General features: G+C 35.6%; 1 protein-coding gene across 2 annotated transcripts in view; it reads left to right on the forward strand.

Annotated features, from left to right (window-relative positions):
- The first annotated feature begins 12,596 nt into the window (after positions 1 to 12,596).
- Positions 12,597 to 19,999, forward strand: part of LOC109110906 (caM kinase-like vesicle-associated protein) — a 49,954-nt gene continuing 42,551 nt past the window's right edge. For both annotated transcript variants that reach the window (XM_042750488.1, XM_042750490.1), the window contains exon 1: positions 12,597 to 12,800. The gene's annotated coding sequence lies outside the window, so the exon portion shown is untranslated. The remainder of the gene's footprint in view (positions 12,801 to 19,999) is intronic.

Raw genomic sequence — 19,999 nt, forward strand, 5'->3', positions numbered from 1 at the left:
TCTGTTCAGTTGTCTCTGGTCTGGTATTGTAAATGTTACCCCTATGTGTGTGTCCTGCCTGCCTTCTGCTTAACCCTTCTGTGGATTTATTAAAGATTATTTGACTTGATCATCTTCTTCTTTGTGCACTTAATTCACCCTACCTTGACACTACAAAGACTATTCCTTGAAAGGGATTGTTATTAAATCATTTAGTCGTATTAACATGTTAACATGTTTTTATAGTTTGTTTTCAGAAGAACCTGACTGAAGTGAATTTATTTTTTATATAGCTTTTGCTTCTTGGAAAACGTGCTCATTGACTTGTGGAGCATAATATTTCGATTTGAAAAGAAAAAAGAAGTGAAGTCTGTTGGTCATGGTCAGAGCACAGCTAATGTAGGACACAAGAGAGTCAGGGACTGGGCCATAAGGTTGGAGACAGGAGGCAACCACTGTGAGGGAAAAAGCTGGCAACTAACCATTAAAAAATGCCTTGAAAAGTAAAGAGACAACATAAGCCTTACTGAATGCAAAGATGTCTTTTGACTTCTCAAAACATTCAAGGACAGACATGCTCAAAGGCTGCTCTAGTTTAGAACTGTATAAAGCATGTTATAAAATCTCTTAAAAGCTGCTCCTCCTTCTGGAAAAGCTTCAAAATGAGTGTCTGATTTTGGAGTAAATGTCACCAGTGTCAAAAGAGGTTCTGCATTTTAAAACACTTTATTTTAAGGTGTCCTTGTTACACGTTATATGTACTTACTTTTATAATAACAATAAATTATGCATAATTATATGCAAGTAACCCTAAACCAAATCCTAATCCTAACCTTAACCACATATATTATTACATTAATTTTACTTAGTACTTAAGTGTATAATTACACTGTAACAAGGACACTTTAAAATAAAGTGTAACCCATATAATTTACATTTTCTGCATAACTGCATTGTTATTTGTATGACTAAATGTTTTCTGTAATTATCATTTATATATATATATATATATATATATATATATATATATATATATATATATTATTTTATTTATTTTTTTTACTTAGGACTATGTTTATTAACATTTTTCAACTGAGATCAAAAAGTATGAAGGGTGTGTAGATCCCTAAAAAACTGAAGTTCATGTACTGAAGAAAATGTTAAAATTAATCCATTAAAAAAAAACAAAGATCTGCGCAATTCTTTTATTTACATTTTTCATAATGCAACACAACAGCACATACAAAATCTGCTGTGTTACGTAATGAGAACAGAAATCACAGAATAAGGGGGAAAAGGAGAGAAAAAAGAAAAATAACAAGAAAATAGGAGTGTGGATCTTTCTTTTTTTATTATTACCATTTTCCTTAGATTAAGAAAAATTAGTTTGTATTATTATTTTTTTATTTTTTTTATTTTTTATAATTAAATTACTTTTTTTTAGAAAAGTCTTGACGTAAAAATGTTGGCTTCAGGATAAGGTTGATACCACTAGATGGCAGTGTTATAAAAAGGGTGTTGTGCAGGTCAAACGACATCATGTTTTTGCAGTGAAAGTCGAGCTGGAAACCTAAAGCAAAAAGCAAATTGGAAAGAAATAAAGGCACTAAAAATAAAAGAGCTGGTGCTGAAATGTTTTAGTCCCATGTCCACATTAAAGAAATCTTTGCTGCCTCACAATTAATATTGGTTTAATTTAACAGGACATACACAACAGGTAAGCTACAGCTCCAACTTGTCTGCTGTAATATGACTTACATGATATAACAGTATGACATTTTAATTGGTACATCTATATATTCTGCTGTCTGTGCTGATGACCAGTGGTGTGTTATTGGCCAGCACTGAGGCTGGAGTGCTTATGTAAAGGGGATCTCAGTGGGGCTTTCCATTGCACAGTTGGAACGTTCTCCACTCTGCTCCTGTTTTGGTCCCTGGCCACAAGAGCAATCTGTGCCCCGCTTCAAGTTCCTGATGGAAGTATATATTGACTTTTTTGCTTTTCATATAGTATTATGTCTATTTTATGCTGATGTTATTTTATGTCATCAATGATTTTTTTTAGTATTCCTTTTACCATTTACCAAACAAGTCTTAAAAATCCTATTCTGTTAGATATCAGTGCACTTTCCTATTTGTAAGGTAAATTAATAATTCAGAGTGTTTTTCAATTGATGTCTATTGATTATTCATTGCATTTTATTCAGAGAGCAGACGATTTAAATGGAAGCTTTATACACTCAGAGGCAGGCTGTTGTGTATTGGTCCTTTAGCTGAAGATATGCAATAAAAAAATAGTTTTTGAGTCATGAATTATTGACAGTTTTTTTTCTCTTCAAAATTATTCATACTTCACAGCTTCTGCTCATTATGCAAAATTTCTGTAACATGGAAGTGATATGTTTCCATCTTTGTTCTCATATCACCTCCTTCTTGGCATTTTGCAAACGTGTTTTTAACAACAGTGACTTACACTACATTCATTTCAGTGACAGTTGACACACTAGGGCCTTTATTAAAACAGTGGCCATCTATATACAGTGGGGTTACAGTTTATATGGCTCTTATATGTGGTCAAAGCTTGGTGCTCGATAGAAACCAGTTTCATTCAGTCACTTTTATACTGCCTCGACATGACTCCGATCTTCTTTAGCAGAGTGAAGCAGAGTCTTTATTCTCCAGATAATACAAGCTCAAGGTCAGCCGAATAGTTCGAGGGAAACAACATACAAAAGCAGCAGCTATAGCCTCAGTCAAAGCTAAAGAAGTTGCTGATGGTGTGTGTGCGTGTGTGTGTGTGTAAGGGTGTGAAAGGTTAAAGCTGACAGTTCTTGCAAAAATATTTGATGAGCTAAACTGGATACAAAGGAAAACCTTGAGTGGGACGTGTGCAAATGAAATGTTTTCAAGCAGAAACCTGTTACAGGCAAATTGGTATGTAGTGTAATATGAAGTAGAGACTGAAGCTGCCTGTGAATGTTTAACATTAATTTCTGGATATTCAATATAGCCTATATTTGTATGTTACATAACTATTTAAGCAATAAGGCACATGAGGTCATGATACTGAAAATAGGTCATTATCTAAAATGAATCAATTTTTGTATTCCTCACTTGTAAGATTGCTTTGGATAAAAGCTCAGTTAAATTAATGTAAATGTAAATATAAACAATGTTTCAGCCTACCCTACCACCCAATTAGTTTAATAGCTTTTTAGATTGTTTTGGTTTAATGATTAGTTAGATTATTTTATAATCTTCGAAAAAAAAATGCCCTTTTATAAGAGAAGTCACTGACTTTTCGCGACAGGTGGGATTTAGCTTTTGGCACTTCTCATTTATTCCTGTGGTATCCGTAAATGCTGAATGAGTGTCGCACAACTCTTGACTGAAATTCACCCTGCGTTCCATTTGGAAGGGCACATCCCTATGCCATAATCCCTTCAAAGGGTTTACCCTCTGGAGTGAGAGCTTCGGAGGGTTGAAGGGTGTAGGGGACCAAACAAATGTTTCTTGAAGTGCCCTTCTGCGTCATAATCACCTGCCCACATGGAGGCGGTGTCATCATGCAAAGAATCTGGACAAAAGCTCATGGGAGCCCGAAGTATCCATCAGTTGTACACTCCGAAATCCTTCATTCCGAAGGGCCCTTTGAAGTGGCCAGTTTTGAGCACTTCGGTTTGGAACGACCTTTCAATATGGCAGCCATGATTGTTTTCACTCTGAAGTGCCCTTCGGAGGTCGATATATGCCGTTTGGAACGCACTGTAAATGTTGTCAAAGCTGTAATGTGATTGGTTATAAAGGCACACGTGATCCAAGTTGACCATTATACTTTCTTCAATAGTAAGTAATACCAAAGACTATAGAATACCCTTGTTTCTACGTGTATTTAGCTTTGATTTGAAAGAAAACAGTGCATCCTTGTGGCACGGATGACACAGAAGAGTATACGCAGCATACGGTGATATGGAGAGACACAGAAGAGACTGCTGACAAAGGAATTGTTGAATTAAGTCGTTATTTTTGTTTTCTTGCTTACAAAAAGTGTTCCCGTCGCTTCATATAACCCAGATTGCACATCTGATAGCAGATGGAGTATTCTGACGACGACTTTCATACCTTTTATGGACCTTGACTCTGTTATTTATTTGGCAGTCTATGGGACAGTCACAGGCCTCCCGGTTTTCATCCAAATTATCTTAAATTGTGTTCCGAAGACGAACAAAGCTTGTTACGGGTTTGGAACGACATGGGGGTAAGTGATTAATGACAAATCACTTTAAGAGCTTTTGCGAGAAATAATAGTAATTTATAATCTTACAGTCAAGGTTTATTTTATGACTGTACATTATTCCGTATCCTCTTTTAATGATATCGTTAGCCTAAACTATAGGCATATATTTGTCAGTGGTTTTAAGTATTTTTCTCTAATGAGTTTTAATGAAAGTATTGGTGTTTTAATCTATCTTTGAAGCGACACACAGCCGGAGACTGAGAGGTAAGACAATTTACTGTGCTATTTTTAACACTTCAACCTTTACAGTTGTGGGGAGAATCAGTGAGTAATCGATTTCATTCAAACTGAATGTACTTTCTTATTTGCTTGAATAGCGCATGAATGAAACTGTTAAAAAGCCTTGCAAAAGCACCTGGTGAGTGAAAGAATCTCCACTCTGACCCAGTTCATGCGTTCTCTCTTCAGGGCATATATTTTTTATTAGTGACCTCTAAAATCTGGGGGAAAGACTGCTCTGGGTATAGATACATTCATTTTCTAATACTGTACAACCTGTCTTCTGCATGTCATAATACAGATTAATAATGAGTTGAAACTAGAACAGAGAACTCATGTGTGGGTCAACATGACATGACAATTGTTTTTGGTCTGGATTCATTAATTAAATCAAAAATACTTTAAAAATGCAATTCTTAGAGACAATGCCATACACATACTCTCTTGAACTCTCTCTCTTAGCATGTAAAATGGGTGACAACTTTCCTGATATCATACAATGAAGAAACGAATTACAAATTTTGTTTTTGAAAGTCCAGTTTTAAAAGTTATATGAAAAGTTATATGTAATGAGAAATGGTTCATTAGTACATTTCCAAGATTTTGCCATTTGTGATTTAAACTTTTTATTGTGTATTCTTTATTGTAGGCACTCTTATATGTCATTGACCCATTATTCTTTCTACTGCCACAGCTGCTGTGTGAACTGACCAGAATAAGGGTGAATCTAGCACCTATTTCAGATGCGCAAACGACAATGGTGCGTGCAAGACTAGATTTCAAAGGCTTCCAAGAGGAAAGAGCAGGCTAATTGGAGACCTCTGTCTGGAAATAAGACAGCTTTTGCACACGCAAGACTTAAAAATAGCCCATGTTTTTGAGCAGCTAAGGAATCCCAATAAAGACAGAAAAATCCAGTTTTCAAAATAAATTCACCTTTTTCAAAATATCAGCCATCACAAACTGTCCCATATTTTTCTTCACCATTATGTCCATGTGATTAATGAAGTCCTCCAACTCACTTTAGTCAATGTGTGCTGGGACAGAAACACTCAGACTAACTTTTACTGACCAACCAATTAAATTTTTTTTGAAGTTACGATCACTCAAGGACACCACTGTCAATTTATTGGATTGGTGACATTCACGCAGTGCAGATGTCAGCACACATGCTGAACCGGACATATGCCTTTATGATTTACCTCTATATTCAGTTAATGTCAGAGTAATCCCTGCCCTACATCCCCATTCAAATATAGCCTCATAATTAAGGCCATCTAGTACACGTGACCAATAACCCATTAGCCTGGGAACGATTCCTTTTAACCGTATTGTACTACCAGAAATCCTGTACCAGACTAAGCATAATTTATTCTGCATCTGTTTAGATTATGATATAGCCATTTTCCTATCATTCTTTTTAGAACCTTGGCTTTTATGTAACCTTAAAGCAATAGTTCCCCCCAAAAGGAAAATTTGTTAAAAAAAAAAATGTACTCACCCTCTGTCTGTCCAAGATGTAGATGAGTTAATTTTTTCTTCTTTAGCATCTTTCATCATTTTTTCAACAGATTTAGAGAAATTTAGCATATCTTGTGGAATACTTGTGGTATTCTCCACTGTGAATGGGTGCCGTCAGAATGAGAGTCCAAACAGCTGTTAAAAGCATCACAATAATCGACAAGTAAACTCCTGTCTGTCAGTTAACATCTTGTGTAGTGAAAAGCTGCATGTTTGTAACAAATCCAGGGTTTAAATTTGGTTTAAATTTAAACCATTGCTTCTGGCCAAAATACCAATTCATAATCCATAATAAAACTTCCTCCATTGAAAAAGTCAATCCGCAGCCTTCCTCTCACATCAAAAATCACTAAAGTATTTGTTTATAACTTTTGTTATAAAATGACATATAACTGTTTTGGATTGTTTTGCTTGTAATGGTGCTTGGTCTGTGCATATTTCTCTCCTGATTCAGACAAGATGACTTTTTCACTGGAAAAAAGCAGAGGACTTGTATTTTAGCCGGAAATTGGAAGCAACAGTTTTAAGTTCAAAGCATCTTAAAGATGGATTTTTTTTTTTTTTTTTTTTTTTTTTACAAACATGCAGCTTTTCACTTCACAAGACATCCCATTCACTGCAGAGGACCATTGGTGAGCAAGTGATGTAATGCAAATTTTTCCAAATCTGTGTTTTGAAGAAGGACCAAACTAATCTACATCTTGGATGGCCTGATGGTGAATAAATGTTCAGCACATTTTAATTTTTAAGTGAACTATCCCTTAAGTTAATTCAAGAACCTGGCCCGGGTTTCCCATAATGATTGATCTTAGTGCTTAAGAGCGTTTTCTAAGAGTAATTTTAGGAATGTTCGTTATTGTTTCACGTGCATTTCCCTAAAATGCACTTAACACAGTTGCACGTAGCCATGCTTTAAGTGCTACTTAGGAGTCGCTATCTGTTTGTCAAGTGCTACTAGACTACACGCTCATTTATTGAAATGTTAACCTAATGCTGCGTTCCAGACAGCTTGAATATAATATAATATAATATAATATAATATAATATAATATAATATAATATAATATAATATAATATAATAGTTATAAGTATATTTGTAGAGACTTTATTTCCAGGCCCAAGATGGCTGCACGTCAGTAAGTCATTGACAGTTTTTTGTTGTTGTTGTTGTTGTTGTTTTTAGTTTATCCCTATTTTTCACAGTCTTTGAAGCATGTTTCCTACATTACTTCTTTTATTCGTTTTTTGTTCAGTCATTTAATTTAGATGTGTATTTTTTCTGCCCTTTTTAATTATTTCATTTCTAAATTCAAATTTGACTATAATCACTTGAATAAAGCACTTGAATAAAGTTGAAGGTGTAATCTGCTGATTGTCCTGCAGGTGACCGCATAAATCTGTCTTAAGCCTCCCGGTTTTCATCCAAAATATCTTAAATTGTGTTCCGAAGATGAACAAATGTCGTCCCGGGTTTGGAACGACATGGGGGTAAGTGATTCATGACAACATTTTAATTTTGAGGGGGAGTATCCCTTTAAGTTACGATGCTTTTGGGAAACAGACCATAATATTAAGATCAGTCGTACGATCATTTTTACGAACTTCTTAGGCTTACAAAGCTTTTGGTAAATGCAGCCCCGTTTAGTTTCTATTTGTGTTATATTTTTATTTGAAGACAATTGATTTTAACCGGTTTCAGTGAAGCATATTGTTGCGAATCACATCCATCTCGCTCTTCATCTGTCCAGCAGGCACCATTTCAATCTATGTTGTCTTTAAGCAACCACACATTCACAGTTACTGCAGATGTTTATTATATATTTTTTGAAGGATATTATTTTTCTCTGAAGAAGGCTTTGTCACACAAACCCAAGGCCACAGTGTGAACTCGTGTGGGCGAAAGCCAAATTTCACCCTGAAAGGCTATCTGAAAAAGTGCTAGTTCCAGCACAGGAAATAACCGTATGATGAATAGCATTGCAAAGGCTGCCTTCATCCTTTGATTCCTAATTGAGAAATACATGAACAGATGTATTTTTTTTTACAAACAGTGTGTGTTTGTAAACCACTGCACATACAGATTGCTTATTTATGTGCATTGAACAGGTTGCCATTTAAGTTGTGACCTCTTACTTAGATTGTATTGCAACTACTACATTTGGGCAATTTAATTATTACAATTAAATGGTCATGCATGATGCAGGGACACTGTGTAGCTGGTTTAATGGGTGTGCCTGTGGTCCAATTATAGGTTGTCTTACACAGGCCTGCCAGTGAGGCCATTTCCTCCCTTCTTAAAAACCAATTGCTAATTATAGAGCTTTTGGTTTTATGGACGATGGGTCAAAGACAAGGCTGCCTAAACATGGCTTTGTTACATTTTATTTTGGTGCTTTATTTTTGTGTGCATTGGAGAACTACTAAAGGAAAACAGTATTGAAAGTCTTTATCCAAGACCAAAAAAATCACTGGTGTACAGATAATTTTCTGGGTTTTGTTTACACTATCAAGGTCATACTGCATTGGTCTTCATACAACAATTAGTTTCAGTCCACAAATCTGACTGGCTGAGCGCTTTTTAATGTCTGTTTTTTCATGTTCCAGATTGTCATTCTGTGAATTAGTGGTTGGGATTTTCAGTGGCAGGTTACATTGTTATGCCAGTAGGTGGCGGCAAGTAACAAGTGAATCAACTGAATCGTTAAAACTGAATCAATTGAAACACTCAGTCAACTGATTTGTTCAGAAAAGCAGATTTACTTAGGAAGGAAACAACTGACTGTTATTATGAGTGTCATTGAATTATTCATTCAAATGATTCATTCAAAACTCTGATTCTCTCTCCTTTTTTTATCAGTAAAAATTACCTCAAAGGACTTCGGTATTAATATAAATCAGTATTAATCATAAAATAAAAGACATGTTCCCTTACATATCCTTAACTTATCTAGCACTGCACTGTGTTGCTAGCTATAATGAATTTCTTGAGGCTGTGTGTTTTTAACAAATGAGATTTGATGTTGAATTTCTCACATTACTATCTAGATTAGACCAAATTAAAGGGGTCAGATGAAGCGATTTCAAGTTTTCCTTTCTCTTTGGAGTGTTACAAGCTGTTCGTGCATAGATAAGATCCCTAAAGTTGCAAAGACTAAAGTCTCAAACCCAAAGAGATATTCTTTATAAAAGTTAAGACTCATCCATGCACTCCTAAAATGCCTCGTTTAAACACGCACATGTCTATGTCACTGTGTGGGAAGATTTGCATAACACCGCCCAAATGTTTACGCAAAGAAATAAGGCATAACTTTGATTCACACTGTAGTATTGTTGCTTCTGCCGCCATTTCATGAAGATGCTGTGTGTTTCGTTGTAAAAATGAAACTACTTTGTTTGTCTTCCAAAAGAGGACACAACTAAAAATCAATGGTTAAGTTGTATTTACAACACTGTTCCAGAACAGTCCCACCCAAATATTTAGATGTGTGCAGCGCATTTTACGGAGGACTGTTTCCTGAACCTGGCTATGCACAAAGGCTGCTTCTATAAAATGGGACAATTCCAACTTTGCAAGGACAGTCTGGCACTTCTGACTCACAGCCTGTAAGTACGTTTTCAAATTTAAAGAATTTGCGTTTGAGCTTTGTAAAAATCAATGCATTTCAGAATGGTGGGGCATAGAGGAGCATTGCATTACACAAAATACACCAAATAATGTTATTTTTTAGCAACATCATATGACCCCTTTAAATGTTCTGTTCTTATCAGTCACATATAGTTATCATAGAATGACCTGATAGTTGTTTTCTTGAAAAAACAAGAATAATTGAGCATATTCGCATTTGAAAACGGAAGCCACACACGCACAGGGGTTAGTTCCTGCGTAATTACACAGCCATCTGTCCGTATCCCATTGGCACACTATAGACCTTGTTCAGCATCACTACCCTGATCTCTGTGTGGTTCAATGGTTCATCCCATTAAGAAGAGACTAGCTCTTCCCAGAGAAACATAATGGCTATAGACTGGAAGAAAGGACTTCTCATTTCTCTGTCTGACTGATGAACTTCATAATGGTGTTAGATCATGTATATTACCAAACTCATCCCTACATGCTGAGATGCCAGTATTATTTCATTTGAAGAGGACTACTGATATGCCTGAAGCTTTAATGACAACATAAAACCCCACAAAACTCATAACGAAACTCCAATATATTAACTCTTGTCATTGCATATTAATGCCCAGTATTGTTCTTTCATGAGTGCAAGTCTATAAAATGTCCAAGTTTATAAAAGCAAAACTGGACAACACAACAGTGAGGATTTTTGCCACCACATCGTCCTTTTCAACTGATGCGCAGATAATGAAATGATGTTTGTTGCAGTTTAATCCAACATAGTAATCCTGTCGCTTGCAATCTGCTAGTGCTTCTCAATCCTAGTCCTGGAGGGCCACAGCTCTGCACGTTTTGGATGTGTCTTTTATCTGACACACCCAGTTCCCTTCTCGCAGTCTATACTAATGAGTTGATGATATAAATCTAGAGAGACACACAAAATGTACAATGATGGGGTCCAGAATTGAGAATTACTGAATTAGTCATTGCAAATCCTTTAGAAGGCTATTAAATACTAACAGTGACTAAAGCATACAGTCCCATCAATTACAGAAATATGAGAGCATGCTTACTCAACTCAATGGGATTCATTGCTATAAGTATGCTTATACACATAAGGAATTTGTTTTAGTGAAGTGTGTGTCTGTGTACTATGTATTCTATATGCAGGTACAATTATGTAAGAATGTGAATAAGAAAGGGGCAGACTTTGTTTTTAAAAAGCATGTGTTAGGTACTGCACATAATTTTATATGTAAGGGCCAAAAATCTATTCAAAAACATTTACATGTTCTACCCAAAATAGTTTTAGAGGAATAGAATAATAAAAAATGTAAATCTTTTTATTTATTTATTTATTTATTTTACGGTTTTTCTCTTTTGCTAACACACAATTCATGAAACAATTCACCACTTTCTCACAAATAAACACAATCCCAAAACTATACACCAACTTGTGCAAACTTCCAGGTCAAAATCAAATACTATAGTCAAAAACATGTTCTCTTTTGTTTCAAACTTTGGCCTCAGATGACACACAAACCTGTCAAATACAAATACTATTTTCCTGCCTAAAGAACACTAGTGAGATCAGTTCAAAACACTGTTACAAAAAACTCCTTTTGGGAAATAGGATTCCTTTTGCTAGTCAATGTCTGTTACAGTATACAACACAAAAAGAGGGGTGCAGATACAGTAAAATTCAGCAATAAACTTTAAGAAAAGTATGCTTTCATTAGACTAATGTAAAGAGATCTTGCAGTACGAAAAGCACTAGAAGATAAAAGTTCAAGTATTGGTCCAGTATCCTTATTATAGCAGTTTCTTAGACTTCTCTGCCTTCCCTAGACAGTCGTCTCTCAGTTCAGCACAAATACAGTACATGTAAGGATTACTTGGCTACAAATCAATTCAACAGTAATGAGTTTGAGGGTGTACAACTTGTGCTACAGTATTAACTGTACATAGAATAATGAAAGCTCTCTCATCTGAAGTACTGCTGCTATGTACTGTAATTATATTGTATGTGTATTGTGTAAGTATTATTGAAACCTTGTAGATAAGCCTGTAGGCCAACTTTCATCATTGTCAGTCCATGCAGAAGAACATTGTCAACTATAGTGCTTTGTATTTCATCAGGAACAAATGAAACTTGACCTCATCCCCTTTGTTTTTATTTTCCTCTCTAATTACTCTGTCTCCCACTGCAGGATTCATTTTCCAAAACCCATAATCAGCTGTGCTCTTGTTCATATCATCCTGAACATAAGATCCTGACCTGTGTGTCATCAGTTTTGCTACTATGTGTTCACACATGGATAAATACGTGCTTTTTTTGATGCTTGAGTTAACTGTGTGTTTGTGTTTTCTGAATGAGAACATGATTAAACCTGTGTAAAATTATGGCATTTTTAGAATTTTGCAGAAAACACTGAGCAAATTGGAACGTGTGTGCAAACAGGTGAAATGTATTAAAAGTTCTGAGAAATGTGTCTTTGTTTCGAGAACTGTATGAATGGTTTGAAAATTGGACCAAATTAATCAGTTATAGTCTAGTTCTCAACAATCGAGAAAAACTGTAATGGGTCAGGTTTTGCCTACATTGCGGGGCCTTATGAAGAAGGGGTCCCAATAAGGTCCAAAAGGGCATATCCTACTCATTTTGTCCTGGAAAGAGGGGTTATATAAAATTTAGTCCCAGGCACTGTCAATTTTAGTGATGCACCAATTCACATACATTGCGGGGACCAGCCAATGGTCACAAGAAAAATGGCTAATAAAACGTATTAAATATTTTTAAATTAAGATCTAAAGTGTAGACATGTTTGTGTGAGGGTTGACAGAAAATATTATTAACGCTGTATAAACACAACATAAGTAAATGTGTGTGTGCGTGTGTGTGTGTGTGTGTGTGTGAGAGATGGTTGTGTGGGGGTTGAGAGAGAGTATTATTAACGCTGTATCAGATGAAAGCAGAGATTATTTATTTCTCCGGGGGAGCGAGAGAGAGTGAGGGAGAGACAGACAGAAGCATCGCACGCCGATAGTCTTGTCAGAACTGCGCCGATCTAATGCGTCGCTCACAAACGAGCCATTAACGCTCGCAGTCTTCAAAGTTTGGATTTCCTCATCCATCCCGTGCGTACTCTGTGCCATTCCGAGCAGGTAAAACAACTTTAGATGTTTTGGTATATTGCCTTAAAATTTTCTTTTATGTATTTCCTTTCAAGCCTTTCCTTCCTATCATATATTGGCATCTCAAAACAGGCGGAACATCTGTTGAAACAAACTAAGAGATCACGATTTCTTCCGTTTCGACCGTGTTCAAGTTTATGGATTGCAGCGTTCGTGAAGGTTTCACACAAAACCCAAACCCGTCAATGAACATGTAGGCTCGTGAGGTAAAGATGCTGTTTCTCTGCGCGCGATCGCCTCCAGTGTTGCGTGTTTTAATTATTCCTGTAGTAATTAGATTCCTGACCGCATTTACCCCAAAAAGTTGTTTAACACGTGATTTTTAAGATATTCTGTAAAAAAAGAAATTAGAGTGAGAGCGCGAGAGAAACAGTTGAGAGATGAGATTAGCGACGGTGCATCGCTTCGCCTGAGATTTTTGAAACTGTTTTTTGAGAGCAGGTGCTCTGAGTAATGTCGAGTAATGGAGGAATAAATAGGCATGAATTCACAGCGAGTCTGGGTTGAAATAACATATTAATTATTAATAACGGACATATTGTGACATAACGTTCCCCAATGAGCTTATTAATGTTTTTTTTGTTTTGTTTTTTTCATACCGAGTCATGATGTTGTGCTTATGCATAAGTAGACTATTATTCGTGGTTTGGCACTTATGTAGTCGTCACATTTTTTCCTATTGTCAGGTTTTTCTTGCCATTACTGAGATATTCAGCCATTTATTGTAAATAGCCTTAACTCGAGAGTGGTTTAGAGCTGAGAGAAATTCAGGGTCAGTAAAGCCAGTGAGTGTGTATATAGCTTTATTATAAGCTACTTGTGAGTACCAAATGTCCTTACAGATATAGTGAAATAACATGTATAGCAAGTCAAAAACCAAGGACATTTGGTCTTGGTTTGCCTAATATCTAATAACGTCAACAGGTTTTGGAGTAGTGTAGGTATAAAAAAAAACATTTATACAGATTAAAAAGTATAGCCTACTCTTTATGCATAATAAAATATCTGCATGCTGACATATTGATGAAGGTTTGGTTAAAGTTGCACTCATTAACTGTTTTGAAAAAAGTCAGTAATATTTGGTTTTGTAACATTTAAATTTATGTCTGTCAAAGCACTGCATTTTTAGAGTCCCACACATCTAGTTCTCTGTCATTACTGTTCGTTATTGTTTTCAGTCAGTCATAATAACCAGGGGTCTTCAACCTTTTTCATGCAAAGGACTTTGTTATGGTGCTTACATTGCAAAGCCATTAACATACTCATTATTGATGCACAGAGTCTTGCATGGTACGTTTTAATTTTACTTTTAATTGTAATGTGGGAGGAAAAATGAAACATTTAGTTGAACTTTACTGCAATACAAAGGTGAAGTTACACACTGTTTTCTTTGAATCTGAGCAAACTTGAACCAATCCCATTTGGCATAATTTAAAAGAATTAAAATGTGTTACTGCATTTTTTTTGCTTAATGCATAATTTCATTTTTCCTGGTCTTATGATTAATAACCCTGTGAAGATGCTCTCTGGCACATTGAATTGCAATAATTTGTACTATCAATTGCCAGACACACCAAAAGAAATCCAATCTTTTTGTAGACAGAAAATATCAGACAAAATAGATCTGAGATCTTCATTATAATAACATTTCAGCTAAACTTCTTAAATGAAAATGGAGTATTTTCTGTGTAACAGTATATAGAGGGCCTGTCTATGTGATGGCAGTACTTGCATACAGTAATGCTACGCCTTGCGGATGCAGAGATCACTGTGGAACCTTCTAGAGCTTTCAGCTGCAGGTCGTAGCTGCTGAAACAGAGACCATTTTACCCCATTCCACACTTAAACAGTCTTTGCAGCCAGAGAGGTGTTTGTGAAAGTGACAGACGCACCCACAGGTGAGCTGTGAACCTGACTGAAATCTTGCACATCCTTTTAGCACATAGCAGCATGATGCAGGATTTCCCAGCTAACACTCATTTACAGGATTTCACAAATGCTAAGCTCTAGAACAGATCTGTTATAAATGGTTAATTGCCGTGACGGATTCAAAATCACAATGTGCCAAAAACCAGCAGTTGAGCGGATGGGCAAATGGGCCACAGTGGATTAGCAAGAAAAAAAAAAAAAAAAAACAAACAAACAAAACAAAAAAACTTGGTAGCATGGATGTGGGATTAGTTTGATTTCAGTGGAATTGCACTGAGAATAAAAGAGACTCTCATCAAATGCAAATACAGTCATTGGTGGTCTAGAATATGCAGGTCTGATTAAAAAATATTCAAGGATTCAAGTCATCAGGGTCAGCTATGGGGTAGAATTTCTGCCAGGATGTTTTCTGACCTTCTCTTATGTCTATAACTCTTCTTAAGTTATATTAGTGGTATTTTGACATTAATTGAATAGGACAGTAAAAGAGAGACAGGAAAGAGTCAGATACAAGAGGAGAAGGGGCCTCAGAAAGACCATGAGCCAGGACTTTAACTCGGGTCACCCAAAATGCTGTTGCACCATATGTCTGAGCGCTGCCCACAGAAATATGGCTGTGACTACACAGAAAAATATCCTGTTAAATTTACAGGAAAAAAAAAAAAACAGCTGCTGTGCTTGTCAGAAGTGTTGAAAAAAAAATCATGGAGACAGTGTTTCAGTTACTACTGTGTGGCATATTGGTGCCTGTATATTTTACTACTTAAAACTGAATATTCAATTATATGATATAAAGTTACCAAGTTTACTTGAACTCAAAATCTCATTTTTAGCTCAACTATATTGATAACCACAATAATAATACATGTTGTAAAACAGAAAGCCACATGATCACATGGGAATGTCATTAGACTGTTTTTCACTCTGAATTATATGGTTTCATGATTTCATAGAAACACTTGACAGTATTGAACAATAAAATTACATATAATGCAAGGTAAACCATTTACAATCACACCTGTATGGAACAGTAACTTAGAATTAACCAGTTTCTCATTTTTATTTTTACTTTATTTTTATTTTGATTTTATTTTTAATGTTTTTTTTTTTATGTTTTTTTCTGTTTATTTTTGAAAAAATTTTGAAGTGTATTTTGAACTTAAAGTTGCAATGAAACGGAAGTAGTGACAGATCTTTTTTTCTGTATTGTGATACAAATGAAACTGATTATTTGAAAGGGAAGAGGGTAGGGACTTGTTCAATGCATTTGTTGTTGATTGGATGTTGAGATGTGGCTGTTGCACTGAAAAGTGGAGGTAGATGAGCATAAGCTGAGTGTAAAATGATTGGAGAAGTCCTGCATACATCACCAGAGAGAAGTTTTCACGGGAATATCCAGTTACAACATTTTGATGAAAAATTGTCAGAACATTGAATTTTTTTTAAAATATATTCACGGATTGGCACCGATAGCTTTGTGGGCAGTGTGCAGACATATAGTCCTGAGTTCGAGTCCCAGCTTGTGGCCCTTTTCTGATCTCGTCCCCCTCTCTCTCATACTTCTTGTCTCGTTACTTTCCTATCATAATTAATTCAAAAATGGCAAAAATAAATCTTTGGAAATAACATATTTACAGATTAATTGTACAAAGCAAGACGTACAACATGCATTTAAAAAATGCATGCCAGGACTCTAAAGGATGTGCCAGCTGCACATCTGCCTGAAATTGACTGCTTCGACTATTGAAATCAACGACTGCTTGGTCCACTAGGTGGCAGCACTCATTTTGACTGCTGCTTTTATTAACTCCTTGAAAAACCCCCGGAAAATACAAAAACTTAAGTGAAGACAACAAGGTGAGAAGGTCATAAGGTTCCTGCATTTGTACAGTTTGAATTTAAAACAATATAAATATGACACACCTGTCATCTGCAGGTCAGGTGAAATAGTCATAGTAGACATCTATCTAATTTACTAACTTTACTATATATATATGTATATAAATATACAAATGGTCAGTAAAGTTTGAAACCCCACATTTTAGTAAGACATTTCTCAGCCATCTCACAAAAGATGCATATTCTCCCATCCAGGGGGGTTAAATCTGTCCAATCGGTGGACTCCCACAAAGGTGGCAATGAAATCAAGTCAAGACAAGTAGCCAGACAAGATTAAATCCCCAGCTGAGGTTTCCAAGATGCCCATGAACATCACTCCCACTCTGAATGACGACTTTAGCTCAACATGACATTAGACACGATCAAAACAAATGTAACACCTTAGAGATAATCCAAATAAGCAATGTAATGAAAGACACCCATCCACAGTTATATTGACGTAATGGTGCATTGAATTCAAATAAAAGAACCCCTGAGTCCACTGATATGCCGAATGTCAGCATCATTATCTGCGTTTCTACTGGATGGAGCTCTGAATCATTTCAGCCCCCATCCTGCGTTCTATCACCTCCAGCTACTCAACAAATTATGGCACTTATGAGAGTAAGTGCTGGCAACCCTCAGCTAGACAGAGTGGAGAACCTTTGCGAGAACATATGCTAGCGAGTTCGCATTTTTCAAATGGCTTGTTATCACAGCGTGGAAACATTACATGCTACACCCTCCCTAGCACTAGTGGAGGGAAATCACAATCAATAAGTCACAATTAAAGCTCTATATGCAATCGGTTATTTATGAACATGCACAGTTATAAACATGCACAGCGCCCATTAGCACTGTGTCTCACAACATTGTTTTCACCTCTTGGATGGTGCCAATTAGGAGGTTACTTTAATTTTGGAGACTCATCACAGCAGCTCCCCTCAAGCTCTGAGACAAATATATTCAGTGCAAAATAATGCATACACATAACCCACCATATGAGCATGATACGAAGCCTTTCTGTTCGGTTTCCAACCAGTGCAGAATCCAGTCCGACTCCTGTGGGCCACCTTGATGCTAGACTACATATAGCAAGCACTTTCAAGTTAGATTCGTACCTTTTGCCCACACACTACACACCTCCCACAGATGCTTTTTGTAAAGTCAGTGTACTATGGACGGGTGTATTTCAGTACTCCAGGCGTCTAAGTCTCTTGTCCAACATTCAGCTCATAAGCTCAGATGTGCTGTTTGCAGTTTTAAACAAATGAAGCAAACACTTGCTAATCATATCAACCTACGACAAATGAGCTATTCTCCTTGATGGATTTGTAATCTCCGTAAACACTCTTGCAGAAAGATATATGAAATAGGAATCATAAAAGGATAGTGAAACATATTCTCGTAGGTTTTATAGCTCATATCTAATCAGATTTACAATATCTATAAAATTGTGATCTCATTAGTATAACGATTTTATTGAATTATTTGTTTTTTTTTCTTTACATGTAAAATTAGTGTTATTTTGGTGAAATTTTGGTTATTTTTAATTTCAACATGATTGTGTCATGTTAAACTGACTTAAAACTGTGCACTCGTTGGTTTAACATAAAGTTTTCATTTTGAAAGAACATGTTTCAATCAAGTACCTCAAAATAAGTTTTACACTTCCCATCATGCTTTGCACAGGACTGGATATGGGGAGAGAAAATGTTGAAATAAAGTGTTATTTTATGCAGTTTTTAGTAAAATGTGATAATAAGGAGACTTTTTCATGTCTAATGCTCTATTATGTGGGCATTTTAATATTTTTTTTAATACTTTATATTGGTGTAGTTTGTGCGAGTTACCATTGTGGTGAAGTGTGGAGCTTGTGTTTGTGTTTGGGTTGTGGTTATGGTTAAGTCTAAAATACTTAATTTAAAAAAAGTGACTTTAATGAGAGTGCAAATGCATGAAGTACACATAGTAAAATCCTTAAACTGCAAACAACTAACATCATGTGTAAAGAAAAGTCATATCTTACTTGCTAATATTTTTATAACACTTTGGCTAAACTTGCATGGACAGTGGTTCTACATGATGTAAAATATTATCTCTACTCAGATATTTCATGTAGGATGAACTAAAGCAAACTGAGTAAAGTCAACTAAAATTAGGCATGTCCTAATAACTTGATATATCCATGTCCAAATAACATGGTACAAACACGTGGAACCACTGTTCATGAAAGAATCATGTTCAGCCAAAGAGTCATTTTTTTGAGTGTAGTATTGTAATTACATATTTAAATGTTTTCATGTGAATTTTTACTTTTTAAGATATATATATATATATTTTAGTTGTATGTTTATTTTTTTTTGTTTATATTTTTTTTTTATAACACACACAGCAGGTAAAATAAGTATCGAACACAACACCATTTTTCCCAGTAAATAAGTTTCTAAAGGTGCTGTTGACATGAAATTTTCCCAAGATGTCGGTAACAATCCAAGTAATCCATAAAAACAAAGAAAACAAAACAAATAAGTTCAGAAATGAAGCTCTGTGTAATAAAATGGAAAGACCCAGGGAAAAAGTATTGAAGAAGCTTACTGAAATGTATTTATTACTTTGTACAAAAGCCTTTGTTGTTAATGACAGCTTCAAGACGCCTCCTGTATGGAGAAACAAGTCGCATGCATTGCTCAGGTGTGATTTTGGCCCATTCTTATACACAAACAGTCTTTAAATCTTCTATGAACTCTAATCTTTAGTTCTTTCCATAGATGTTCTATTGGATTCAAATCAGGTGATTGGCTGGGCCATTCTAGCAACTTTACTTTCTTTCTCAGAAACCAATTATTTTACCCACTGTATGTATATGTGTGTGTGTGTATATATATATATATATATATATATATATACAGGTGCTGGTCATATAATTAGAATTTCATCAAAAAGTTGATTTATTTCACGAATTCCATTCATTATATATTATATTATATTATATATTATATTCATTCATTACACACAGACTGATATATTTCAAATGTTTATTTCTTTTAATTTTGATGATTATAACTGACAACTAAGGAAAATCCCAAATTCAGTATCTCAGAAAATTAGAACATTGTGAAAAGGTTCAATATTGAAGACATCTGGTGCCACACTCTAATCAGCTAATTAACTCAAAATACCTGCAAAGGCCTTTAAATGGTCTCTCAGTGTAGTTCTGTAGGCTACACAATCATGGGGAAGACTGCTGACTTGACAGTTGTCCTAATGACAACCATTGACACCTTGCACAAGGAGGGCAAGACACAAAAGGTCATTGCAAAAGGAGGCTGGCTGTTCACAGAGCTCTGTGTCCAAGCACA

This window comes from Cyprinus carpio, chromosome B23, assembly GCF_018340385.1.
Source record: "Cyprinus carpio isolate SPL01 chromosome B23, ASM1834038v1, whole genome shotgun sequence".
Taxonomy (NCBI): Eukaryota; Metazoa; Chordata; class Actinopteri; order Cypriniformes; family Cyprinidae; genus Cyprinus; species Cyprinus carpio.